At 46.8% G+C, this 27,968-nt stretch overlaps 2 long non-coding RNA genes across 3 annotated transcripts; one reads left to right on the top strand and one right to left on the bottom strand.

Annotated features, from left to right (window-relative positions):
- Positions 1 to 653: 653 nt before the first annotated feature.
- On the bottom strand, positions 654 to 26,748 carry LOC115304576. The gene is made up of 3 exons (XR_003914512.1): positions 26,665 to 26,748; positions 1,662 to 1,900; positions 654 to 854 (listed from the first exon to the last, which is right to left on the bottom strand). It is a non-coding gene; the product is annotated as an uncharacterized LOC115304576 (long non-coding RNA).
- Positions 11,284 to 14,662, top strand: LOC115304575. Of its 2 annotated transcripts, none has more exons than XR_003914511.1 (5): positions 11,284 to 11,350; positions 12,189 to 12,458; positions 12,745 to 13,168; positions 13,940 to 14,077; positions 14,584 to 14,662. It is a non-coding gene; the product is annotated as an uncharacterized LOC115304575 (long non-coding RNA). The 2 variants fall into 2 exon arrangements; XR_003914510.1 differs by having other exon boundaries at positions 12,652 to 13,168.
- Positions 26,749 to 27,968: the final 1,220 nt, after the last annotated feature.

Below are 27,968 nucleotides of genomic sequence, written 5' to 3'. Positions count from 1 at the left end.
ACATGACATCACATGAACACACTGCGTGGACCTGTACTCAGGAGGGAGGGGCTGTTCCTTCCGGGGAGGAGATCAAGCCTCTGGTCAGGGGTGGGGTTTTCTACGAGGTGGGGTGGGGGAGTGGGGAGATGGAGTATTCAGGTACTTTGGCAAGGAGGAGCAATCCTTGGGATAGGGAGTCAGTCAAGACTGGGGGTGTGCATATGAGGCATATTTCTCAGTGTGGGTTGAGATTCAGAATGCTTGAAAGCCATGATGCTGAAAGAAGCTGACCCTGAATGGGGCAGGCGTGGAGGCAGATTCCTAGGTCACCCGTGTAAGGTAGGCAGGTGTGCGCTCCATTTTACAGATGACAAACTGAGGAAGTTATGAAGAAAGCAGTTTCCGCTGGAGACTTGACTTTGTGCTAAGCACGGTGCCAACTACTTTCCTGACTTACTTCCTCTGCTTCCCAGATAGTTTTGCGCGGCTGGGGTGGTATTCCGTGTTCAAAGCAGTAGAGTTTGGGTGACTTGCCCGAGGACTCACAGATCTCAAAGCTTCCTGAAGGACTCATCCGACTTCCTCACAGTATTCTTTGCTGCTCAGGGAAAAGCCTTAACAAAGGGTATTGGGAAAATGACATACTGAGTGCAGGTGAATAATCTCTGTCGGTTACATTTTAGGCATCAGTGGAGGGAGGCAGAAGTGCCTAGCCTCTCAAATCACACTTCAAAGGCAGCCACAAACTCTTAGAAGTCAAACTTGTGCTGCATGGCTGGTTTGTGTGGGAGACAACTCGTGGGCTCTTTCTAGGCTGAACAGAAAGTACTGGGAATATTAACACGAGAGCAAGAGATTTCACTGAAGGTCACCTAAAAGTAGAGAACAAAGGAATAGCACTAAAAGGGTATCTTTACCCATAAATTTTTCCCAAATGGTGAGCAAGTGTTTATTGGGAACCAATTATATGGCTGCTGCAATGATAATGGATGTGGAGGAGTTAAAACCTACGAACCTTGAGCGTTCAAGGCAAATGTAGTGCACACACACACACGTTCATACACACTCATACACATGCGTGCAGAGTGTGGAAAGTGACCTGGCCTGAAGTGGCCAGCCAGTGTTAGGAAGAAGATGTAAAGACTGAGATGTCTCCTGGGGACAGATTCGTAATGCTGAAGACGTGCACTGCAGACTGTCATGCGTTTTCCAACTGACAACGTTTCATCTGGTTGTAGTTAGTGAGCGTCAGTTAGGTGCCCACCTCCTGTATCTGTGATAAGGCTAGGAAACTCTGGGAAAACACACTAGTTTAGTGATAGCTCCCAAAGAGGGGAATTACATGGGTTTATTATCTAGGAAACTCTGTGATTTATGAGATATCAAGGAAGCAGGTCTCCCCGTAATGTTAGGATCCTGGGAGTGTTGACTTCTAGTTTTTTTTGACCAGCTCTGTCCTTGACATATAGTGTGACCTTAAGACCTTCATCCTGCCTCATTCCTTTCATTTCCTGCTACTGCTCAAGGGGCTCAGTCGACCCTCTCCTTCAAGCTGACCTGCTCTCTACCTCCAGTGAGCTATGCTGTGTCCAGGGCTCAGCCTCCACCCACACTACCCTCCCCCTTCACACACAGGCTATTTCCTAAAGGCTAAGGAGAAGAACATCGTGAATACTCACCCGTCGTATAATGTGTGCGGGTATCTCGGTGCTCTTTATTTTCTTGTATTATTCTGTATAGGTGCACTGTCCGCATCACATTGTGTCTCTCCCACACTGGCTGCAGCTGTCCGGCAGCGAGAGCAAACTTCTCTTCTCTCTGGGCCCACAGCCCACACAATGTCCCGGGCAATACATATCAATTGGATTATTAATGAAATGTATTGCCTATTTTGTAAAGTGGTGACCACAGTTGTTGCCTACCACCAGTTTTAGAACATTAGGGAGAAAAGAGTCATATAAAAGTAAATTATTAACTTACCAAACAATTTCCTTTAAACAAAATCTGTTAATCGTTTCCTCTTTGTGGTTTTCCGTATCACATGAATAAGCCTTACTATAATTTACATATACTCATGAATATTATACAATCAGAAACTTCTGAGCAGGGGCACCTGGGTGACTCAGTAGGTTAAGCGTCAGACTCTGGATTTAGTCTCAGGTCGTGATCTCCAGGTCTGTGAGATCAGGCCGGCATTGGGCTCTGTGCTGTCAGCTCAGTGGCTGTTGGGGATTCTCTCTGCCCCACCCTCCACTGTCTGTCTCAAAATAAATTTTAAAACTTTTTTTTTTTAAATTCTGACCAGCCATAGCACCTAAACTTCACATTGGGATTTTGTTTTTAAAATGAAAATACTTTTTCAAAATTATTATTAAAGTAACTGCTATTGGATTGGATCAAAGTTTGTAGAAATTTTCCCAGAAAAGAAACACAGTTTCTTTGTGTTCTAGAGCCGGTTTTGAATGCTGTTTTATGCACTATATAAATGGTATAGTTTATATTTCTCTCTACTATATTTTTTCAACAGTTTCAAGGAATATTTGTACACTTTACATATTCTGGTTTTTAGTGGTAGTAAGTGCCATTTATCCAGCACAAACCATGTGCCACACATTTCACATTTATTGGCTCATTGATCCCATCCAACAACCCAGGGAAGGAGTGTTTCTGGGTGGTAGGTTTGTGTTGCATGTAAATTCTTATCAAAAGGCCTCCATTTCACAAAAGGCTTTTAAGCAGGTGGGTGAGATGATGAGATGACCACCAGGTGGATGTCAGGGAGCTTCCTTCTCCATCACCCCAGGGCTCAGGAATAAAGGTCATGGTGGCAGGCAAATGAAGGTCATGAATGGATGGTCTCGACAATATGAACTTCTTCTTACACACCACTGCTGCAAGCCCAATCCAGCACTCCAGCTCTGTTATGCTTCTGTTCACTGGGGAGACCAGCCAGCTACCTGGTGACAGCCTAATTACACTGGACCCCTTCCATCATCAGAAGGGTGCCTCTATGTTTTCCTTATCAGAATAAATGCTTATCCTGGATTGTTTTTTCTTTCCTTGATTCCGCTAACATAAAAATTGTGAATTTAAGGGCTGTTGGCTGGTTCAGTTGGTAGAAGTTGTAAGTCTTGAGCATGATCTTGGGGTTGTAAGTTTGATCATGGGGTCATGAGTTCAAGCCCCATGGTGGGTGTAGAGATGACTTTAAAAAATGCACAGAGCTAAGAATCAGGAAATGAAAGTGGGCAAAATTGTACCCAGTGACCCATTTACAAATGTGTTTGCTTCCTATTCCCATGTATCTGTTATTTGCTGGTTTAGAGGTTTTAGTGCCCATGAGTAGAAAGCCTCCACCAGGAGATATATTGAAATGAAAGCTCATATAACTACCTGATGTTGTGTCTCCTTGTGTCATCAAGCAAAGAGGAAAAAAGGGGAGTTAGAACATTGGCTGGGTCATTGATCCTTCCTTCCTCCAAGGGAAGTAGGATTGCTGCCAGACAATGTAGATCGGGAGGAGTGGGTCTCCCACCTCCTGGGAAGTATTAACTATAGGAAGTGCATGTGGATATTGGGCTTATAAAAAGGGTAGGTTATAGTGAACTTGGGTCATTGCTTTGGTTGTCCGCTTCCAAATCTCCATGCCACTTGTGAGTCTTTCCTGGTGAAGGAGTCCTAGTGGGATGAAGGATCCTGTCTTCCACCTGAAAGGATGACCCAGTATTCCCTCTTCCCAAGAGAAAAATAATCTGGGTTAGCCCAATTCTTTGAATCTGGAGGAAGTGTCACAGAAATGTGGAAATCGTTGTGATACTTCACAAAAATGGAGTCACATGTCTCCTAGAGGCCTAACAGGGGGTTATCAGCCAGACTGTTTCTGAGGCAGGTCCTGGCTAGGGTTCATGGGTAGATTTGGGTTTTGCCCATTTTTGAGGCGTGGTTCTTCAGTTTTCCTAGAGATCACCTTTAGTCAGTTCCTGCTCTTCCTGAGTTATCCATAGTTGGTTCTGTTGTTTTTAGCCCTAACAGGTCAGAGAAGAAGCAAGCACAAACATGAATCTGCCTTTTGTATTGTGATTCAGGCTACATGTGTTATTTTCCTCCCTTCCTAGGCACTAAGTTTTGTTTACTTCAGTTTTGAATAGATAAAGGATTGAATAAATTCTTTAAAAATAAGAGAGAGGAGAAGCAAAACTTCAAGTCACGATAAAGAAACCATATCAATCACCAGCAATTTAACATACGTCTTTCACTCAAACTGAGCTATAAATTTTAAACACCTCAAGACAACAGCAAAAACAACATAAAGAAAGAAAGAAAGGAATTATAGGGTAAGAACTGAATTTCTTTTACCTCACCCGGAAAATGGGGCCAGACTGAGATTTTTGGTTTAACTCAAAAGGAGCCTGGGAGTTATCCCTTTATCCTAGCAACAAGTAAGAAGCTGAACGGACTGAAAAATCAGCATTTTTTTTTTCATCTGTAAGAGAAGAAAGACACAGGGTAAACTGCTGCACCTAAGATTGAAAACACAGACAGACAAGTACAGGAAGCCATGGCTTCCCAAAGCAGAGACTCAAAGTGGAAACTGGAAACGGGTTAGAGGAGGAAACCCTGAACTATAATTGACAAATTGCTGGAGGCTCATGTGGACAAGTCTGAGAGTTAAAAACTCCAGGCGGACCCAGTAATAGGGGGTCCCTGACAATATTGTGAGATTTGCCTCAGGAGCTCTTCCAGATTCCCATAGTAAAGAAAGAAAAATCCCTTTGGGCTTCCAGAAGGGAAAGAATGAAAGAAACCATTTTGAAATAGCCAGAACTTTCTGTTGATAATGAGACCCGCCCTCAGGGGACACTAGTTAACGTAAACCTAACTTGCTGTGGTGTTATCAGAGCCTAACTGACCTGGGGAAGGGAAATACCCAATTTCAGCTCTAGCGATCCATCCCACTCACGGGGTGGGGGCAGGGGGAGAAAAAGAACTGAGAAGTTAGTGAAGCTCACAGTACAGGCCCAGGCTCAGTAAAAGACTGACCCCCCCTCCATGTCTCACCAACACATTAGGACAGGCCTATTTAGAACACTTCCTTGTACCCAGTATGTGCCTGGCTACCAAGAAAAAATTACAAGGCATACCAAAAAGCAAAAAACACAATTTGAAGAGCAAGCATAGGACCCCGATACGGCAGGAATGTTGGAATTACCAGATTAGGAATTTAAAACAGTGATCATCAGTATGTGAGCTCTAATGGATAAAGAGAGCAGAGACAGAAATCCTAAGAAGGAACCCTGGCCCCAACCAAAATGCCCCAGGTAGACAACAACAGCACCACTGTAACAGAAATGAAAAATGCCTGTGGACTCAGCAGAAGCAAGAATCTCAGAGTTAAGGGATATATCAATAGAATCCTTAAAAACTGAAAAGCAGGGGTGCCTGGGTGGCTCAGTAGGTTGAGTGTCCGACTCCACTCTAATCATGGAACCTGCTTATGACTCTTTCTCAGGGACTCCTGGTGGCTCAGTTAGTTAAGCATCCAACTTTGGCTCAGTTCATGATCTCATTCGCAGGTTCAACTCCTGCATTCGGCTCTGTGCTGACAGTGCAGAGCTTGCTTTGGATTCTCTCTGTCTCTCAAAATAAATAAGTAAATAAACTTAAAAAGATTCTTCTTGCCCCTCCCCTGCTCACAAATGTGTGTGTGTGTGCGTGCGCATGTACTCTCACTCTAAAAAATCAAAAAAGCTAATTATTGTATTACACTAAGTCAAACTAATAATAAATTTGTCTGTCATGGGTCTCCTGGCTGACTCAGTCAGTAGAGCGTGGGATTCTCAAACCCCACTTTAGGTGTTGAGATTACTTAACAGTAAAAAACAGGGTGTCTGGGTGGCTCTGTCAGTTAAGCGTTCAATTTCAGCTCAGGTCATGATCTCACGGTTTGTGGGTTCGAGCCCCGCGTCAGGCTCTGTGCTGACAGCTAGCTCAGAGCCTGGAGCCTGTTTCAGATTCTGTGTTTCCTCTCTTTCCCTGTTCACACTCTGTCTCTCAAAAATAAATAAATGAAAAAAAAAGGTAAAAAATCTTTAAAAAATTGTCTATCATGATAATGGCTTGTAGTGTAGAGAACCATGTAATATACAAACTGTTTTCAATTATGCATTTTAATCTAATCTTCACACATTTCCTACAATGGCGGTATCATGATCTTCATTTCATAGTTGTAGGAAGCTGAGACCCAAAGGCTTTGAGACTCATCTAAGCTCTCCTAACTCATAAGCCACCAATGATTTTGTTCTATCACACAGCATCGCCTCTCCGCTGTGTGCGGATTGTGTCACAGGCGTTTCTCACCTTGGAGTAAAAGAAGAACCACAGAAGAGGGACCCTGGGCAGAAACAAAAGGGAAAGGTGTCTGTCTTCAAGTCCAGGTGTCTGCAGGGAAGTCTTTGCCCCCCTGGGTGATGCTCACAATGGAGGTTTCTGTAGGGATGTGCCCTGGTTTGTTGTCCTAACTTTGGCTTTGTTTGCTAGTCCTGAAGATCTGTGAAATTAGATAAATCCTAGATTTTATTCTTCACAAGAGAGAAATATAAAGATGGCATGTTTGAAACTTTGCTGAAGCCTTCCCTTAACGTGGAAAATCTACTGTGTCTGTGATGTTTTTCTTAATTTGCTTCATAAATCATAGAGATTTAAATGTGACCCTCCCCATATTTGTATTTCTCACACAAGTCAACAAAGCAAGTGCACTTGTAATTTTATCCACATTAGAGCTAATCAAGGACATCCTGTGTTTTATTTTATGTCCCAGAGCATACTTCTTCTTCCTTTTTTGTAAAGTAAGTTCTACACCCAATATGGGGCTTGAACTCACAACCCTGGGATCAAGAGTCACATGCTCTACCAACTGAGCCAGCCAGGTTCCCCAACCCAGAGCTCCTGTGTTTTATTTTAAAGCAATTTTACAAATCGGGTGTCTCAGTTATGTCTTACCACAACCCTGGGAGGTGGTTCTTATGTTCCCTGTAATACAGGTGAGAAAATGGAGGCTCACAGAGGGACAGTGACTTGCCCAAAGACACACAGCTAAGTGGTCGAATCACTTAGTGGTTGGCCTGAGACCAACCTGTAGATCTCCAAATCTGGGAGATAACAGCTCACATTTAGAAAGGCACCTCAGCAGATAGGTTGAGGGAGGCGAAGGCAAAGAGTATTTGCTCTGCTATAGGAATGCTTTTACTAAATCCCATTCTCAGGGCTGATAGCCCAGAATAGTGGTAAAGATGGAAAGAAAGAGGATGCCGTTTTGTTTTATTTTATATTCTAAGTTTATTTGGTTTTTTTTGTTTTCTTTTTTATTCTTGAGAGACAGAGAGAAATAGCACGAGCAGGGGAGGGTCAGAGAGAGAGGGAGACACAGAATCCGAAGCAGGCTCCAGGCTCTCAGCTAGCTGTCAGCACAGAGCCCGACATGGGGCTTGAACCCACGAACTGTGAGATCATGACCTGAGCAGAAGCCGAATTCTCAACCAACTGAGCCACCCAGGCGCCCCTAAATTTATTTGTTTTGAAAGAGAGGGAAAGAGAGCAGGGGTGGGGGCACAGAGAAAGGGAGAGAGAGAGAATCCCAAGCAGGTTTCACACTGTGAACACAGAGCCCAAGGCAGAGCTTGGACTCCTGAACTTTGAGATCACAATCTGAGCCAAAACCAAGAGTCAGACCCTTAACTGACTGAGCCATCCAGGTGCCCCAAGAGAATGCTTTTTTAGAGAATACTCCTCAGAAAAACTTCAAATCTATTTTTGTCTTACTTATTCAAAAAGGTATGTTTTAAATTAATACTTTCCACAAAGCTGTATTAAATCCAGTTCAGTATTAATAATCAAAACTTTTTAAACTGATAAAAGTCCCTGGTTATTGATTCATTTTCAAAAACAAAATAAAATAATACCTCTAGTTGTCAGTTCAGGAAAACAACTGAAATCATTTACGTGTTTACTAAAAGTATTGAGATAGAATATTAAATATTCTCTGATTGCTATTTTCAAGTAGAAATTAAATGTATCGAGATCAGAGAAATGGCTTCTGTCCTTAACCAGACCCCAGCACCCAAACCAATGCTAACTAACTGTTTCATTCCACAGCATTCTTCTGGTGCACCCCTCTGTGAGGAGGCAGGAGGGAGGAGCATCAAGATCTTTGGAGTCACAAAACCTGTTGCTCTTAGTTCTGCTCTGCATTTTGCAACAGGACACATTTATGAACAAAATGCTGGGATTTACATTATCATGCAAACAACATTTTCTCATTAAAAAATTTTTTAAGTTTATTTATTTCTTTTGAGAAACAGCCAGAGAGTGAGGGAGAAGCAGAGAGAGAGAGAGGGAGAACCCCCAGCAGGCTCCACGTTGTGAGCATGCAGCCTGATGTGGGGCTCGAAATCATGAACCTTGAGATCACAACCCGAGCCAAAACCAAGAGTCGGACCCTTAACCGACTGAGCCTCCCAAGTGCCCCTCAAATAGCACTTTCCACAGAAATTTCCTATTTTGAGGATGGATTTCAGTTCATAGTTACACACCAACTCTAAGAAAGTAGTTTTTTTGTGTTTTGTTCTTTTGGTTTTGTTTGCAGTGTATTTAAATATCCGCGGGGTGCCTGGGTGGCTCAGTGGGTTAAGCATCAGACTTCAGCTCAGGTCATGATCTCACAGCTCAGCTTGTGGGCTTGGACCTGTATCAGGCTCTGTGCTGACAGCTCAGAGCCTGGAGCCTGCTTTGGATCCTGTGTCTCCCTCTCTCTATGTCCCTCCCCCACTCACACTCTATTTTTCTCTCTCAAAAATAAAATAAAAACATTAAAAAAATTTTTAAATATCCTTTACTACGGGGAGGTGGCAGCCAGAGAGGTCCTGACATTTTCACTTGATGGTGAGGTAAACATCAGTTACTGTCACCCTGTCATCTGGCTGGTGTGGCAGACTTTGTACAGGGCAGTCTTCATTGGAACTCAGCCTCACATTCAGTGAAGGGGATTCGTGTGTCAAGAGTATTTTAATTAGCTGTCTGCACTGTGTGGACTCATTAGATAATTGCCAACCTTTTTCACTTTGTGTCACATAGACCTGGCTACCGAACACGCTTTAGGGAAAGAGATGCTAGGAGCAGAGGCTATTGGGTAAGAGACCACAGGGGAGAGTGAAGGGGGCAAAACCTGCAGAGTAGGTAGGGAAAGCCAAGGTCCCAAGGTGGGAGAAAAGAAAGGCAGCAGAGTGGAGAGCACAGGAGGGCTTCAGGCTAGGGGTGGAAACCCTAGAAATTGAGGTTTGGAGAAGACAGGGAGGAAATAATAGATGGACAACTGAGATCAGGGCAGGCAGAGAAAAGCCTCAATAGAGAAAGATAGTCACACAGAGCAGCCTGCCAGGGGGGTAGCGGGGGGGGGGGGGGGGGGGGGGGGGGGGGGGGGGGGGGGGGGGGGGGGGGGGGGGGGGGCTGCGGTGCTGGTTGAGGTAAAACATGACTCTGGTCTGAAGGGCTCCACTGAAGGGCTGAGGGGAAGGCCCCAACTTCTTCCCACAGTGGGAGGGAGACACACACAAGCTGGAAATGATGAGCCTGGTCCATCAGAGACAGGGCAGCTATCAGACAAAATGAGGGGAATGACTGGTCACTGCCTCAGACCAGGGTTAGGACAATCACTGATGGGGAGCTGGGGGGTGGCACTGGACAAGTCTGAGGTCACCATAGTGTGAGCTTGCCTGGCCCTGGAGCAAATGGGCGTGATTCCAAAGATAGCACTTAACTAAAAGAAAAACAAAAATAGCATTATCGGTGGTGGATTTCTCACCTCATCTTGCCCTGTTGAAGAAAGTTTTCTAGAAAAGAAAAATATCTGAAATCAAACCCTCCTTGTAAAGAAGTTACCCATATACAATAGCAAAAAAAAAAAAAAAAAAAAAAAAAGGTGGGGGGCGAAAATCCATCAGTAGAAACAAGTCATTTATTTGTCTATTCATTGCAAATTTGTGCCATAAAAAAATCATTCCTACTTTCCCACCACCCAGCCTCTGATAATCATCATTTGACACACTTGTTTTTATGAGTTTGGCTTTTTAGATGGAACATAAAGGTGATAACCATACAGTATTTATCTCTGTGGATTTATCCACTGACAGGCACTTATGTTGTTTCCATATGTTGTCTATTGTCAATAATGTAGCAGTAAACATGGGAGTGCATAAAAACAAATAAATAGGAAACCAGCAATAATATCCAGACTAAGTCATACTATGCAGTAGCTAAAAACAAGAGATAAGGTCATATACTGGAAGAGAAATCATAAACCCAGAGTTTGATTCCAGCTGATAGGTGCGTATGTCCAAGTGAGGTCATGTGGGAAGTGCTCTGAATTGGGGACAGTGACAATGCACGGGGCCGGTGGGGTAGAGGCATTGACTTGATTCACTTTTATCATGTCCTTGAAAAAAAAAAAGTCACCAAAAGTCATGATAAAGATGACATGGAAGAAGAACCAGCGGGAACAGGAATCTCTGCATTTGCAAGAACATCCACTAGGAGGGAGGGAATGAAGGCATCTGGAACCCTCTGCGGGAATCTATATTAACCTTAAGGGAAAGTGCCCGGATGAGGCTGGGAAGGGATGGGACACCACTCTGAGAAGGCTCGTTTTTTTGAGGAGTGGGTAGAAACTAGAAATAACATGTTGCAACTGATAATAACAATGTGTTGGGTCTTGTCTGGAGATCTCAGAACACTTTTAAGGTACACGTTTCTTATCCTTGGGAGACAGGCTGATAGCATCGTCCACAGGGTAATTAAGGGCTGCTAGTCTGACCACACAATGAATCATTAAAAAGCCCAGAATCAGAACTCTGACTTGGAGCCTGCCTGGGTTCTGGAACGCGTTGCCTCATATAGTCTTAGAACTTTAACTCCACAGCCACCTGCCAGACAAGCCAGGCCTGCCTAACCTCTGCTCACCTCAGCTTAAACGTCACTTCCCAGAGACACCTTCCTTTCACCTGCTGCAGCTCTCACCTGCCTCCTGGGCTCCCCACAGTTGTCCTTCCATCTGCATGGGGGCTTACTACCTGTAGTGCTTACCCCACCAGCAGACTGCAGGCTGTCACCTGAGCAGGGCTTCCCTTGTTCTCTCTGTTTACCACTAGACCCCTAACACCACTATTTCCAGAATCACTTCACGGTGGTTCCCTCGATCTCAAACCTGGCATTTGAAACTTGGTGTTAGGTAGGTGGGGTTGTCAGGAAGGTGCTGGAACAAATCCCTGTGTTTCCTGAGCAGGTCAGCCGGTGACTGTATGAACCTACAGCCCCTGTGGTATGTGTGATTCAGTGCCCTTGGCCTGGCATTCAGCAGTTTGGGGAGAGCAACGCCTGCCCACACCCAAGACTCCAGGTGCTGGGCTGCAGGCCTGGTGGTTAGAAGCAGCGCAGGGGCAGACCCAGAGGGGAGGGAGGGACACAGGTGACTGTATCCCTCAGCCACGTGGTCTTGCCAGGCACAAGGGAGCTAGGGAACAAATAGGGGTGTTGCCAAGCTCCCCTGCCAGCAGCTCCCCCGCCCTGTGGGAATGACACGCTGAAAATCCATCCTCTGAGGCCCAGGGGAATTTTCAGCTTTTCCCTGCTCCCTTGGAGGAGGAGACTCCAAAGTGCAGCTCCACCAGGTCCCTCCCCTAAGTAGGGAGAAACCGTGACCGTGAGCAGATGTTTGCCCCCAAGCTGCTCAGGGTGGAGGCAGCATCTCCTACTCCAGCCTCAGTGTAGGAGCTCCTCCCCCCGCCCCAAGAGGATGCCGCCCAGTGGGTGGGATGACGGAGGAGTGGGGCGCAGATTGAAGGAAGGAGAGCCAGGCCTAAAAGGTGCTGCAGATGGTGCCTAAAGGGAAATTCCTGTGTGCCAGAGCCAGTGTCCCGGTTCTGTGTCCCAGCAGCTCTGTCCCCCGCCCTCACCCTTCTGAGGTTATCCTAAACAGACTCCTGGGGTAGAAGATCCCGCACCCTGCCCACTGCACAGGCCATCCTACGCCTTCCTAAACCTTCACCCCCGCCTGCACGGGCCTTGCCTCTGGCCAGTCAGAATGAGTCACCGGCTGCTCCAGCACTGAGGGCCTTCTGTGTGTAAAGCCCACACTGCTTCCCTGTTACATCACTCAGGTCTTGTTCCCTGGAGCTGCAGAGAAGTCCTGCCTGAGAACATTCCTAGCATCCTGGGAAGCCATTCAGTTGTTTGCTTTACCCTGACTCCACTCACCTCAGATCACAAGTAGACAAATCCGGAGACCCTCGAGGTTTAGAATTGCAAGGTTCAGTGTGCCCCTGACTGCTTAGCTGGGAGCTTCCTTTGATTTTATGGATTTCAAGTGAGAACCATTTTACCAGTCAAGTAAATGGACCCTTGAAAACAATGGACAGGAGTTTGAGGAGGTAGGAGTGCCATTCCTTAGGTGGATCAAAAGCAGATAAAGAGTCCCTTGGGGATGGGGGAAGACTAGGTCCCCGGTGTTCTCTATAGGTAAACAGACTACTGCCCTCCTCTGGATAGAACTGGAGGTACCCCATCCTCCTCAACACCCCCACCCATTCCTACTATGGAATGTTTTCATTTTTTTCTTGGTAGAATGGGAAGCACTTTTCAAAGTTACTTGAGAGCCTTCTGATCACGGCACTATTGGATGTCTGAGAAGCAAGAATCACTTTTGTCTTCCTACAGGTGAGGGAAATGAGGTCACTTGTCAAGAAATGTACATTTTCTCAGAAAACATTGTTGTAAGGGAAGCAGCAAAGCACAAAACCAGAACCCAGGGACTGCTGAAAATGTCAGTGGGTGTGTGTCCACGGGACTAGAGAGGCCCCGCGACAGACTCATTCTTGGATGACATTCTGACTCGAAGCCTTTCAAAATCCCCTCCTGGAGAGTGACGATCTACTGGTTGGTGCTGGGATTCAGGTCACCCTCCTGACTGTAGGTTGGTGGCCTGACATTTCCAGGCCATGGCCAAGTCTCAGGCTTAGCAGATCCTGCTAAGATCTGCAGACCCCGTGATCTGCCCTGCCGGTTCACCAGCTATCACCCTCTCTGAGCTCACTTGTCTTGGGAAGCCTCAACAGATAACTGAATAATTAAATGAAATCATGTAAGTATGAATGGCTCTGATACATCATAAGAGCTCCAATATAACTTGCCCCTTTTCTTAGATTCCCTTAAAGAGAAGTGGGGGTGGGGCATCACTCAGTGCAGACCTCCTCACTGCTCAGAGGCAAAGCCCCTGGTCAAAGTCCCGCCATGGGGAACACTGGCTTGCTCCTCCTGAACGCTCACCTGTCTCTGCCATGAATATATAGGAGATGGTCTTAGCCTCGCAGGTCGGTAGCACGCTCTGTTTTCACAGCTAAGGAAACTGAGCCTCAGAAAGATGAAACAGTTTGTCCAAGGTCACAGAATTACAGAGGACAGCGAGGCTGGGCTTCAGACCCTCCATCCCGTGTGTTAACCCCCAGACCGTGTTACCTGCCTCTCGCCCACCACTGCAGCAGAAAGGCTAACTCATTTCTGCGTTCACCTCATAAGAACCTTGGTGTTATCTTCCTGGGGAGGCCTAGCAGGCCCACAAACAACCAAAGCAGTTTAGGGTGAAGGTCAGGGGCTGGCCTAATGTGGGAGGCAGTCTCAGGCTGTGTCTGGCTGTGATTCTGTCAGGGACTGGGCTGAAATACTGTAAGTGGTTAGGAGGGTGAAAGCATGGGGGGGGGTGGGGATAGTTAATTGAGATGGGAGGGGGAGGGTGGGGATGGGCAGGCACGTCCCAGCTTTCAGATCCGGTGCTGTTCCCGTAAACAAGTGCAACCCTCAGCTCCCTGGAGGGCCTGGGGAGCAAATGTGCGCATCTCTGCCTCCTTCCCAGCAGCTGTTCGCTGGAGGACACAGCCCCGCCATCTCCACAGTCCTTCCCCAGGCTTTCCCCAGCCCCCAGCTCCAGCCTCAGGAAGCGGAGCTGCTGAGAATCTCTCCTCCAGCCTCGCCTCCTGCCGAGAGTGTCCTCTGCGTGAGCATTTCCTGGCCTAATTAAGCTGGGTAATGAGTAGCTAAGAGGGAGGGGATAAAAGCACTAGGCGGCTTAGAGCTGGGACAGTTTATGACAGGGGCGTCTGCAGCTGGTGACACTCTTAGGAAAGTTAGTTCTCACAACCCTTGGAAGTTGCATGCTGTTTCTACAGCACAGTGAGCCCCAAGGTAAGCACAGGGAATATTGCACTTAAGGGGGACCGGCTGGAGGGTCCTGAGAGGGGACAGGTGGGGTGGTACCGGGGGTCTGAGAAAAGGACTGATCCCAGAGGCGGAGCTGTCCTGAGCCGCCCAGGCTAATGCCCTTGGCTTAGCCCCAGGCCGGGGTGTCCTTGGTGACCACGTGTGACTTCCCAGGGCTGGGGTTTTATGTTTCATTTGAATGATAGGACTGTGCACTGTGGGCAGTTTCCTAAGACCGTGTCCTCCTGAGTAAGGAAATCTGAGCCAGACGCTGATCCTGACTCCCTTCATTCCTCTTTTAAGGTGCCCAATATTGTGTCCTGGAAAATACCAAGTGCCCTAGCAGCCAGGCGGGAGCCCTGGCGGCCTGGGGAAGGCTGGCAGCAGCCTGGCCTTTCGGAGACCTTCAAAGGCCAAAAGTTGACTGTTTCCATTTCCAACCTCTGCCTCAGGAACGCTATTCCACAACCACAGCCTGTGTACCTTGGCACTGGGTCTGTTTTGTTTGTTTAAATCACTTTGCACTCAGGCATTAGGTGGCCTCACCCCCACCCCGCACCCCCTGCTGTGGTGTGTGAGGAGGAGGCGCTGTGTTGGGGCCTGGGTTCTGGAGTGGGTTCCCTCACCAAAGCCCCTCAGGGAACTTGGGATCCTGTGATCTCTCAGCCCTCCTTCTCCCCCCTGTAAAATGAGGGCTTTGGTGATGCCTAGCCTCCAGTATGCTAGGAGTGCACAATCTCCACTGTCCATGAGAGGTGGGAATGGCCAAAACCAGGCCACATCTCCCAGGCCTTTCAAATTAGGGGACAATATGTGCACTTTTACACCCAGGAGCAAATTGCTCCAATTATCGATGCAGAGAAGAGCTGTACCCAACAAATATAATGGAAGAGTTCAGCCTCTCTCCCGCACCCCATAATCCCTATTTTGACCTTTTCTAATTTTTTTTAAGCAGGCTCCATGCCCAATGTGGGGCTTGAACTCATTACCCCAAGATCAAGAGTCATACGCTCTACCAACTGAGCCAGCCAGGTGTCCCTTGATTCTTTCTAATTTTCCGAAGACTGTTTCAGACCATGTACTCACTCAGGTCAGCCCCACGTCCTCCTGGTGGCGAGAGCTCAGGACCCATGACTGCAGGAAATTTATAGAGCCCCTCCTTTCTTTTGTCTCTCTTCACTCTTTCCCCTCTGCTGTTCTCATAATCTTATCTACCCTCTTGGCCTGCTTCTCTTTCTTTTTAACCCAGTTTTATTGAGATATAATTGACATATTGTATGAGTTTAAGATATACAATATAATGGTTTGTTCCATGTATATATTGTGAGATGCTTCTCTTTCTAAAGGATGGTCAGATCACAAATAACCTGGTGTTTCCTATCTTTTCCTCTTGCTGTAGTTGTCCTTGGAAGGGGAGGAGACTTGGTGGCCAGACGCCTGACCAGGGAGGACAGGCCTGAGCTGCACCCCGCTCCACCTGGGGCCCTCAGAATTCTGAGGGGGGGGCCCTGGAGTTCAGAAGGGGGAGAGCAGGCCTGGTAACCTGCCCAACCTGCCCACCCTGCCCTGTGCGGCCCAGCTCAGAAGTCTCTGGCATCCTCCAGCCCCGTGGCAGCTGGGCAGGCTCTGGGAGCCAACTCACTCTGAATGTGTAATCCTGGTTAAAAAGAGAAAGGGGGACCAATCTTGTAATTTCCCAGGACACAGACAACTGAAACCTGACACTCTTGTCAAGGGAGTCCTTTCACTAAAAAAAGGCTGTGAGAGACAGAGAGAGAAAGGAAGAAGGAGAAGGAGGAAGGAAGGAAGGAAGGTGTGAGAGAGGCCATTTGGGATCCAGCGCTGGGCCCAGCTAGGCCGTGAGTGCTCCATGTGTCACTGCCCCAGTCACTGCCCTGACGCTGACTCTTGAAGGGAGCTGAGAGAAAAGGTCTACGTCCTGTGAGGGCAACAGTGGCAGTGGCTTTTACACACCTGCCCTCTTCTCTCCTCTCTCCTTGGGACCCTCTGTCCCTTCTCGAGAAGACTGGCCGCTCCTCCTGGACTTTCTTGCCATTTGTGGGAGGGGTCAAGTGCAGTTGATAAAAGTGCACAAAGACCTTCAACACACCAATAAGAAGCAGTTCTTTCCTTCTTTCATCCAGCAAATAGTCATTGTTTAATTCGGATGAATGAAAGAAATACTATTCCATGTGGTCAAATGCATGGTCAGGGAGGAAAACCAGTCCAGCCTGACTTGGAAGGGTCCCGGTTGCTCCCCCTTCTTCAACTACAAAGGATTGCAGGTATTTATTAGGCTAAAACCACAGAGATTCAGAGAAGCTGCTTTGGGACAAGCTCCGTGTTGAGTGTGATTTGGGGGAGACTAAGACATGCGGCAAAGCATCTGCCCGTGAGGTACAGCATGCCATCTGGCTGGAGCAGCAAGGCCATGAGCCTAAGCAAGTAGGGAACAAGATACAAAAAAGTCCAACATGGAGCCCAAATGTGTGATAGGGCCAGTGAATGTTCCCACAGGTCAGTTCTTTTGTATCTACGGAGAAGGCTTCTTTTAGGTGAAAACTCCTAATGTTACTCTCTGAGTCAGCGGAGGTTTGTTGAGCTCCTCCAGGTGCCAGGTACTGGCCCAGGCACTGGTGATAAGGCTGCGAACAAGACAAACTCGCCACCCTGGGTGGGGGGGGCTCGCCCTACAAGGCTTGACTTCATTCTTATCTATGCACTTTTGTATTTCATAGTCCATTCATTTATTTACTGATGTGTTAACTATACTCAAAAAGGAATTAAGGAAGTTTATAATTAATGGATACCATAAAACCAAAAACCAGATTAATGGTTGAGGTCCAGGCTATGAAGGAAGCTGGGGCAAGAGAATACTTATACCAGACAACCTAGTTTCAGGGAAGTGTGCAACACTGAGCCTAAAAATTAGCTCTGAGCTGCCTGGTGGTTGTGTCAAAAAGGGAAACAGTGTGTCTGATAAAAAAGGAAGTATTTCTTGTTCTGGTCCCTTCTTTGGGGAACTAACGTTCAGGCTCACTTAGGACCATTGTGCCATGCGTACTCATCCATGATCAAGTGCATGCAGTTTCTGCAGAAGCATTGAGCATTCGGCTTCTTGGCGAATGTGTTCTCTCATCTGGAATGTTTTGTGTCCTTAACCCAAGTGAAGACTGTGGGCTGTGCCGCAAGACCCAGCGCAGACGTTACTTCCGCTCCATGTCCTGTGGTCAGGGCCAGATGCTTCCCTGTGTCCACGGCCCTCCTACCCTGGTCCGTCATCGCCCGCTCAGCTGGTCTCTGTTTCTTTCCCCACCATCGGGCGAACTGCTCCAAAGGTAGAGCCCTGTCTCTTATCTCCATGTTCCCAGGGCCTAGCATAGTGCCTGGTTCAGGGTATCCAACAAGTATTTGCTGTGAACAATTTTTTTTTTTTTGCATTTAATTACATGCCAAACACAATGCTAATTTTCCTGCAGATATTTAACTCTTACGATTACCCTGTAACATAGGTGCTGTTATTATGCCCATTTCACAGATGAAGAAACTGAGATTAAGTGACTCGCCTAAGGGCTCCTAGTGTGGAGCTAGCCTTCTAACTCTGGTTGGCCTGATTTTGAAGCCATTGGAGAGTATGAGGCATTTTTCACTGATGGCCTTTTATTGGAATTATTTTTTTTTTTAAATAATTTTCTTTAGGTTGTCAAGGAAAGAGCGAAAGTCTTCTCTCTCCCACAGTGGCTAGCACAGTGCTTTCTAGCAGGAATTCACAAAAGCTTTTCTGGCAGCGATAGTTCTTAACAAAGACAAGCGGAGAATTGCCCTGCTGGCTTGCAGTGCAGTAGGATGGAACTATACGTTGCCCTAATTAGCCAGTTGGTTTAATCACATTTGTGGTGCTCACAGGCCTTAGAACTTCCAGCTGGAAGGGACCTTAGCACTCATCAGCTCTTAACGCCCACGTTTCACAGCCAGAGAAACAGTTGCAGAGAAATGAAATGGCTGGTCTAAGGGCATACATCTCATTAGTTACAAAGCAAGGGCAGAAACAGATCCGACTCCTAGCACCCTGAATCATTCTCCAGTTTGAGGCGCAAATTTACCTCCATTCTTCAAATAAGGTGAGACAAACAAAAGTCCAGAAGTGGAGAATTCCCTCCAAGACAGTGAGTGCCTCCTGGAGGGAGGGTGGGGGAGGTCAGTGGTGGGCACTGGCCAGCCTCTCCTTCCAGCCTGTTCATAGCAGCCACTGCTTCTCCCTCCCCCTCCCACATCCATTATATTTCTTAGAATGGCCAACTCGTTGCCTTTTCCATAGCTACATCTTCCTTCTCTGGTTGTGAGAGCCTCTCTTGCTTAAAAGAAAGGTATCGGTGAGCATGTATCCTTCTTACATTTACTGACTCCCTACTATGAGCACAGCCTCGGTTCAGTCTCCTAAAAGGAGGCCTGTGCTCCCAGCTCAGGACACTGGTTCTCAGCCAGAGCCTCTTTTGCCCCTAGGGGATAACCAGCCAATGTCTGGAGACATTTTGATTGTCATAAGGAGGGCGGTTGGTACTGGCATCTAGTGGGTAGCCAGGGATGCTACTGAAGATCCTATAATGCACCAGACAGGCCCCCACAGTAAAGAATTCCTTGGCCCCATATGTCAGTAGTGCTGAGGCTGGGAAATGCTGCTTTCCAAGGAGAAAGCGGGAAGAAATGTCCACTGACTTCTCCTTGGAGAATTTCACCAGCCTCCTTCCAGCCCGTGCAGTGGTTCTACATGGACCTCTTCAGAGCCACTGGGTTTGTGCCTGCCATCTCCACTGTCCACTGCCATTTTGTCTCTCACAGAATATAAACATTTTTACCTAGCAGCGGCTGGGACCTGAGCAGAATGCTTGGTGTTTCAGGTGTGTTTCATTAATTTTGCCTTGTCACTTCACTTCACCTGAAAAGCATGGAGTAGTTATACTATTTCCATTTTACCGATGAGAAAACAGGCTCGGAGAGGTAATGTAACTTGTCGCTCTGCCATTCACAGTTTCAAACCCAGCTCCTTGCTACCCAGCCTAGTGCTGCTGCTACTCTCCACAAAATAGCATTGGATTATGACAGATTTGAAACATTTGGCAAATGGAAGCCAGGTTTATTTTCCTCAAACAAATGAATCCACTCCCTGCTTGTCCACAAAACACTGAAGAGAGCTCTCTGAGTTGTATGTCAAGTATACTTCAATTACAATTTTTAAAAATTATTTATTTAAGTGTTTATTCATTTTTGAGAGACAGAGACAGAGGGTGAGCAGGAGAGGGGCAGAGAGAGAGGGAGACAGGATCCAAAGCAGGCTCCAGGCTTGGAGCTGTCAGCACAGCCCAATGTGGGGCTCGAACCCACAAACCATGATCATGACCTAAGCCGAAGCCTGATGCTTAACCAACTGAGCCCCCCAGGAGTCCCTACATTTTTTTTTTTTAAAGAGCTCTAAAGAACTAGGGAAGCTTGAAGGTGAAGACGGGCTGGTACACTGTCTTCCCAGTAATAGTGGCCTCAGCTTCTGAGAACTCAGGTGAGCCAGTAGTGACCCAAATTTAAACTTGAAATTGCCAACGAGTCCTCTGGGGGATCCTCCCTTCACACATTCCCCCACCCTGGGAGCAGGCCCTCTGGGGTTCCTCTGCTGTCTTCCCCACCCACTGAGGTCTGCAGTAATGCCTACCATTGGCACTGGGGACTTATTAAACAGCACTAACTTAGAGCTTCTGCCTACCAAACCCAGAGTCTGTTGTGACAACCTTTATTTTGGTAATAAGAATACACTGTGTGTGTGTGTGTGTGTGTGTGTGTGTGTGTGTGAGCATGCATGTAGGCGACCAAAAAGATGGCCTTTATTCAAGGTTTAAACTGGGCCATGGCCTTCTAGCCTCTCTGAGCTGCTTCCTGCTGCCCTCCATCCCAGGGATTTGCCTCCCTGGCAGTCTGGAATGGAGCTGGGCCCCTACTGACTTCTGCTCAGGTTAACCCCTTCCTTCTAGCTTTCCTGTGTGTGGCAGAGAGGCTCTGGGCCAAGTGGCCAGACACTCACTGGCTCCAGGGCTGTGGATGCCATAAACTCATTTTCCTTGGGGACCCAGGGCTCCACGAATTACTTTCAGAAAGCACAACTGTTTTGTTTGAAATGGCTCTGGGAAGGGGGAGAGCCCAGGGCTCTGTACATATGTTCTTCATTTGCCATTGGTGGGGAGCAAGGGGCAGAGGGGGGCCGTGGAGGGGCGAGCTGAGGGTGTGCTGGGGAGGCAGGCACAGGAGGGGAGAGCCTCGGCAGCTGCTGCTGCTCGGAAGTTTGGCTTCAGGGAGGAATGGAGGGAGAGAATGCTAGGAAGAAGGGGTGGGACTTGGGGACATGGGCGGTGTCATGGGGGAGGAGGGAGCAGGTGGTGACTTGTTTATCTGCTCAGCTGTTTTGTGTCCAGGAGCCTGTGAGAGAGACTGAAGCAGCTGGGAGGAGAGAAAGCAACCCGGCCAGGGGCCCTCGTGGTCCCTCTGCCCTAGCCACGGGTTCTGAAACCACAGCAAAACCACCAGAGAGGGATTCACAGGGGGATAGCCTGTCCTCCGCCTGCTCTGAAAGGTTTCTTTGGGGCCCATATGCTAGTTTCTGCTGTGCAAACACCCTGGCAATGCCCTCCTGGCCTTGGAGCAGTGGTGCTGATGGGTAGGCATTCCTGCTGGGTTAATACTGGCACAGACTCACGTAAATATTCCTGGACCTCGGTCTGCTGTACTCCCATATGTGACTTGGCATGGTCCTTGGGGGCCCAACCAGCTAGCTCTTAGCCTTGATATCAGCTGGACCAAACCAATGAAAATTGTCCCTGGTGGAAACAGGATAGCCGTCCCCACCCCTGCTCCGTTCTCCCCAGTGACTCCCCTCACTTTCAAGGCAGCCCAGTTTCGATTTCCCTCTTCAACTGCCCAAGACCTTATTGGTCCCCTTCCAGCCCCAGTGCTAGTCACATTTGCATGCTAAATTGTTCTGGGCAAGGCTAGGCTGCAACTTAATTTGCCTTGATGCCTTTTGACCAGGTTAATAAACACACCACCCCTCTCTGCACCTGAGGATCCAGAATGAGTTATGCTCTGATTATAATACAGTTTCAAGAGTTTGTTTGTTCCCTCCCCATTGGCTCTTTCTCCATCTTATTATTTATTTGTTGTTTGTTCAAACGAGAGCATTTACTGGAACTTCTATAGATGACTCGCTTTCCCTTCTCCCCTAGAGGTGAGTCTAATACCAGCAGACTTTTTTTGCCTCCCTCAGTGCACAAAGCCAGGCCATCTCTGTTGACAAAGGGTCTGCTTCTCTGGCACTGAGCCTGGAGGCTGGGGACAGTTTTAGAAACGCAGATGCCTTTTGCATATGCCTCTGTGCAGTCAGTGGCCACCAGCTTTTTTTAAGCAGCCAAAAACAACAACTCAGGAAGACCACAAGTCCCAGCTTGCTGCTTGCTGAGCACAATGCGCCTCAGAACTGTATGGCACCCACAGATTGGGAAGGATGGCAAAGGCCAGTGGGTGGGTGGATGGATTTGGGGAAGGAAGAACAGTGAGACCGTCTGTCTGTGGGGTGGTGAGGCAGAATGTCTCGTGGGAGAGGCTGGCCCAGGTGGAAAGGGGTGGAGGTGTGGAGTCAGTTGCTAGTTTCTAGTTAGTACCTGCTCTGCTCCTAACAAGTGAGGTGGTTCAGGGCTAGGTACTTCCCTTCTCTGGACCCTGCTGTGTAAAACTGGAGCCTCAGTTCTCAGAGTCCTTTTCTACTTGACAAATCTGCTTGCTTTTAGAATGCTAATTTCTTTGCCTAGAGCCCATTTCCTTTTCCAGAGGCCAGGTTAGCCAATAAAATCACCCCTTAGGGGGGTTACTAAGGCAGCCAGCTCAAGTGACTGCCTGTTTTCCTGATCCCAGATGCTCCAGCTGTAGCCTCAGCTAAAACTTTCATCATGGGAAGTTCTAGAAGTTTCCTTGTTACAGGTCAGGGCGTTCCAAATGGCAGAAGAGCCAGAATCTCATCTTTGAGCATTTCTTATACGGTTTTGTATGGAGTCAATGACCCCTCTGCCAGACCTCCTGCGCCAAGTATACCTTCTCCTTCTCCGGAAGGTTCTCTGAGCTCTACTTCATACAAGTAAGATTAGTGCTCTTTGGCCTCAGATGTTATTCCTTCAATTTTCCAAATGTTTTTTGAGCACTTAGTCTGTGACCAACATTGCTGGACCTGAAGGAATACAGAAGAAATATGACCTGGTCCTGATCCTAACAGAGTTGACTGACCTGTTGGTAGCCAATGCTTACATTTGAGACCATTAGAGGACAATTCTGTCCTGTATCTCTCATTTCTCCCTACAACCTTAATGAACAGGGAAAAGAAGGTGAGAGTGGAATTTCTTCCTATGTTTAAGAAAACTGGCTGTGACAGGGGCACCTGGTGGCTCAGGTCAGCTGGGCATCTGGCTCTTGATTTCGGCTCAGGTCATGATCTCGCAGTTTATGGTTTTGAGTTCCACCTCAGGCTTTGTGTGGACAGTTCTGAGCCTGCTTGGGATTCTCTCTCTCTCTTTCTGCCCCTCTTCCATGGGCTCTCTCTCTCAAAATAAATAAATTTTAAAAATTAAAAAAAAGAAGGGGCACTTGGGTGGCTCAGTCAATTGGGTGTGCAACTTTGGCTCAGGTCATGATCTCACAGTTCATGGGTTCAAGCCCTGTGTTGGGTTCTATGCTGACAGCTCAGAGCCTAAAGCCTGCTTCAGATTCTGTATCTCCCTCTCTCTCTGCCCCTCCCCCCTGCACACTCTATCTCTCTCTCTCTCAAAAATAAATAAACATTAATAATGTTTAAAAACATTAAAAATTTTTTGAATACCAAAACAACCACAAAAAATATATTTGAAGATCTATTGTATGCAAGCTCCTTTGGCAGAATGGGGATTTGGGTCTGGAGATAAGCAAGGCGGGCGTGATTCTCCTTCTCAAGGAGTTTATAATCTCTAAAAACATTCTTCAAATCTGTATCTTCGGCCCACTTTTCCATATGAGTTATGTGATCATTTTTTCAAGTTCTGTAAAGTTGTTCACTGGTGTTTTATGGAAAACGTGCTAAGTCTGCTAATTGACTCAGGGAACCTCAACCTCATTTTTGGTCTTTAGAGACAGGAATGACTTTCTACTCTGGTAAATCATTCTAACTTCAGGGCCCAGTCTTGCTGCCCATTATCTTACTGTGCTGTTTATTTTTTCTGGCTTTATTGACATAAAATTGACTCATAACATTGTGTAAGTTTAAAGCATACAGTGTATTGATTGACACATTTATTTCTGACTATGCTTTCAACTCTGTTCCTATTCTCACTGGGAGAGATGCCCAGGAGGGAGTTTTGCTTTTTTGTCCAGGGTCTGTCTCTCTCAGGGGTCCCTTTATGGGAGACACGTTTATCTTCACTCCAAGTCACCAGTTAGGAACCCGGCCTTGGTCATCCAGCCCCACAACCAGTTCTTCCTGGTCTGCTCCGAGGGGCCTCAGCAGCCTCTAAGCTCCTACAAGCCTCAGAATGTCCAGGCTGAAACATCAGGGGAGCCCAACATCCGGGCAGAACACCAACTAGGAGACCAGGTAGGCAAAACTTGACCAACAGAGGCTTTGGCTTCAGGTCTCTACCCTATGGTCATCTTCATTTAGTTTGTAAACTTTTGTTATGAAAGGTTCCCCCCCCATTTTTATTATGCTTGAAATACATACAGAAAAGTGGAAAGAATAGTACAAGGAATTTTTATATATGTACCACCCAGACTCAACAATGGTAAATATTTTGCCATATTTGCTCCTTCTATCCTCTATCTCCCTACCTATTATCTCCTATGTCTCTGAATTATTTTAAAGTAAATTATAAACAGTGACTTTTTTCCTTCAAAGACATCTCCAGAAAGTAAGGATATTGTCCTAGAAAATAACTATAGAATTTAATTTAATAACAAGGCCATATTCAAGTTTTCCCATTTGCTCCCAAATGTCTCTTAAAGTCGGTTTTTGTAAACCAGGACACAATCAAGGATCATGCATTGCATTTTGTTGTTATTTCTCTCATCCATTTTAATCCAGAACAATCACTTCTCCTTTTATAATGGTGATTCTTTTTAAAAAAATTGTTTTAAGTTTATAAAAATTTTTTTTGTTTATTTATTTTTGAAACAGAGACAGAGCACCAGGTGGGGAGGACAGAGAGAGAGGGAGGCAAAGAATCCGAAACAGGCTCCCAGCTCTGAGCTGTCAGCACAGAACCTGATGCAGGGCTCAAACTCATGAACTGCAAGATCATGATCTGATCAAGTAGGACGCTAAACCGTCTGAGCCACCCAGGTGCCCCTAAACTTTATTTTTTTATTTTTTAATGTTTTTTTATTTTTGAGAGACAGAGAGAGACAGCATGAGCAGGGGAGGGTCAGAGAGAGAGGGAGATCCAGAATCTGAAGCAGGCTCCGTGCTCTGAACTAGCTGTCAGCACAGAGCCTGACGTGGGGCTCAAACCCATGAACCATGAGATCATGACCTGAGTTGAAGCCATACACCTAACCGACTGAGCCACCCAGGTGCCCCTATACTTTATTTTTTAGGAGAGAGAGAGAAAGAGAGCAGGGGAGGGGCAGAGAGAGAGGGAGAGAGGGAAACCCAGGCAGGCTCCATGCAAGCCTGATGCAGGGCTCAGACTCACAAACCATGAGATGATGACCTGAGCCAAAGTTAGACAATCAACTGAACCACCCAGGTGCCCCTCGTTTGTTTTTTTTTTAATGTTTATTTTTGAAAGAGATAGAGAGGCAGAGAGAGGGGACTGAGGATCAAACATGTGTTCTGTACTGACAGCAGTGAGCCTGATGTGGGGCTTGAAACCATCAACTGCCAGTTCATGACCTGAGCCAAAGTCTGATGCTCAACCAACTGAGCCACCCAGGTGCCCCAGTGTTGTTGATTCTTGAAGAGACAGCTATTGACCTGCATGTCTCATATACTATTCCATACCATGATTTTGTCTGATTATTTCCCCATTGTATTATTTGCTTTGTTCCTTTATCTGTGTATCTCCTATAAGCTGAAAATTAAATCTAAAAGGTTTGATTAGATTCTGGTTAAAACTGCTTGGCAAGAACACACCTTAGGTATTGCCTCTGATTCTGTCTGACTAACGGAGGCTGTCATCAAGAGGCTATTTCCAGAGCGGGGGACAGGCAAGAAAGAGACAGAATGTGGGGCGCAAGGGGCCTGACACTTCCCTCAGCTGGTCACTCTAACAGATCTGGGCATGTGTGCCCAGACACGGGAGCCCTCCTTTACTGACCGGGAACTTAAGAGGCAGGCTCAGGCTCAGTACTTGGGGGTAAAACCCGATTGCCAGAAAGCATGTGTTCAGAGCCATGAGCCGCAGTCAAGGCCCCTCCCAGGAGCGTGGTGACAACCCTGGCCCCCTTCTTCCGGATCTGAGCGGCATTGGTGGAGCTGACTTCAGAGACAGAGGGAGCACTGCAATTTTTCAGCTTTTTGGTCTTAGGCAACCCACTTGCACACCTTGAGCCTTGATTTCCTTGTGTGTGAAATGGGCCCCGTAATGACAGTGTCGTTTTAGGGAGTAGCGTTATGACAAGGGACACCTGGCACGTGGCGGGTGTTCAGTAGATGGACGCTAGTGTTAGCGAATAAAGCTCTGGGCACAGCAACGGGCCCGTGGCCAGTGCTTGGGGCTGCTGTCTTCCCAGCCCAAGAACAGGGTGACCAAATGCTATTCCCCCAGGTGTTGGGGTGGGGTGAAGCTTGACGCAGCTGCAGCCTTCCTGACATAAGGGACTATTAATTCTCTAATTAAAACAAGCCCGTGGGTGGAGGCTGGCAGCAAACAAAGCATTTCATAGGTCTTCAGAGCTGGCCACCAGTAGTGGTTTGGCGGGTGACCCTCTCTGCCTGCTTGTTAATTTAATCTGGATTGCTGGTGGAAGTACATCTGCCGGGGCAAGGTCTGTGCGTTTGTCCTTTGTTTCCTTTGGCTAACCTCGGAGTCTTTTGTAATACAGGTTTTAGGTCACATCATTTGCACATAAACTCTGGAGTCAAAAATGAGGAAAAACTTAACCTCTTGAGATTTAAAAACAATACCAACATAAATTGGTTGAATGTAGCTTTCTACATGAGAAACTTACCCCAAAATATGGTTAACACATTGAGCAAATGATGAGGCCCAGGGAAGCACTCCAATTGGCAACAGGACTTATGAGTAGAATTTACACTTTGGTCAGGATGCTTTTGGTTTCAAATAACAGAATGCATAAGTAGAAGTGGCCTGAACGATAAAGGCATACCTGATCTCACATGACTAGAAGTCCAGAAGGAGACGTCTGGATGATTTGGTGGCTCAACAACATCAGGGCTCTGTCTTAGCTTCTCTGTGATTCTCTTGACTTTGCCCTCATGATCACAAGGTGGCTGCTATGGCACCAAGTGTTACATACCATTGTGACAATAAACAGATGGCAAAAGGGGGGAGTCTGCTCTAAATGTCCCCCAGCCAATGTTCGTATCCCCTTAGGTCTCTGACTAGATCAGATCATATGCCTATCCTAAGCCAATCACTGTCAAAGAGACCTGGGTCCCTCCCATGGGTCAGGCCAGTCGTATTTCGCTGTCTAGGGCTGGGTCCACCTTTCCTGAAAATATCACCACTCTGAACAAAATGGTAAGGAACAAAGGAGAAGTTGAGCAGATAACCAGCAATGTCTACCTTAGTGACTAAAGAAGGTCATCCTCTGATCAGCTCTGGCACGAGCTCCCTGAGGAGTGTGTCGGCAGTAAGTCTAGCGAAGTTAGGCCCAAAAGCAAGATTCAAGAAATGCCATCTTTATGTGCAGGGAGAGGTGGGTTCCAAAGAGATAGCAAGAAAAGAAGCAAACTCTGAGCTTCCCTTTGCCACATCAGGTACGAATCCTATTGAAGTTTCAAAATAAGACATGTGGCTTTGCTCTCACAGAAGTTTGCCCAAAGAAAACTTCTTTTCGGTGGGAACAAAAACTATCTTGGTAACAACAGCGCAGCCAAAATGGCTCTGCCGCCTGCCAGGAGCCGTACAGCCAGGTGCTCGGGGCTGTGGGGGCAGCATGCCACGGTCCTGTGCCCCTCGCTGATTTCATGAGGGACTGGCAAGTACCTTTTTGTTGGAAAGGAGCCAACTACCAGTTTTGTCTTGCATAAAGGAAGGTCCAAATTTGTTCAGTCTTGATTTTTCAAGAGGTTAAAATTTTAAATTTTTATGTGAAATTGTCTCATTTTAGAAAACTAGCAAAAAGAATTTTTAAAAATATTGTAGATCTGAATCGCTTCTCGGCCTTTTGGCCAAGAGCGAGTGTAAAATATTTTAGATCTGGTGGACCAAACACAACATCTGTGGATGATATTTTTTTTATTTTTTTTTATTTATTATTATTTTTTTTTTTGAGAGACCGTGGTTTTGTCTTTTTTTTTTTTCCATAATATTTTATTGTCAAATTGTTTTCCATACAACACCCAGTGCTCTTCCCCTCAAGTGCCCTCCACCATCATCACCACCTGTCTTCCCCCCTCCCCCCTTCCCCTTCAACCCTCAGTTCATTCTCAGCATTCAATAGTCTCT

The sequence above is a fragment of the Suricata suricatta genome, chromosome 10, assembly GCF_006229205.1.
Source record: "Suricata suricatta isolate VVHF042 chromosome 10, meerkat_22Aug2017_6uvM2_HiC, whole genome shotgun sequence".
Classification (NCBI taxonomy): domain Eukaryota; kingdom Metazoa; phylum Chordata; class Mammalia; order Carnivora; family Herpestidae; genus Suricata; species Suricata suricatta.
This window is presented reverse-complemented; position numbering and strand designations above follow the sequence as displayed.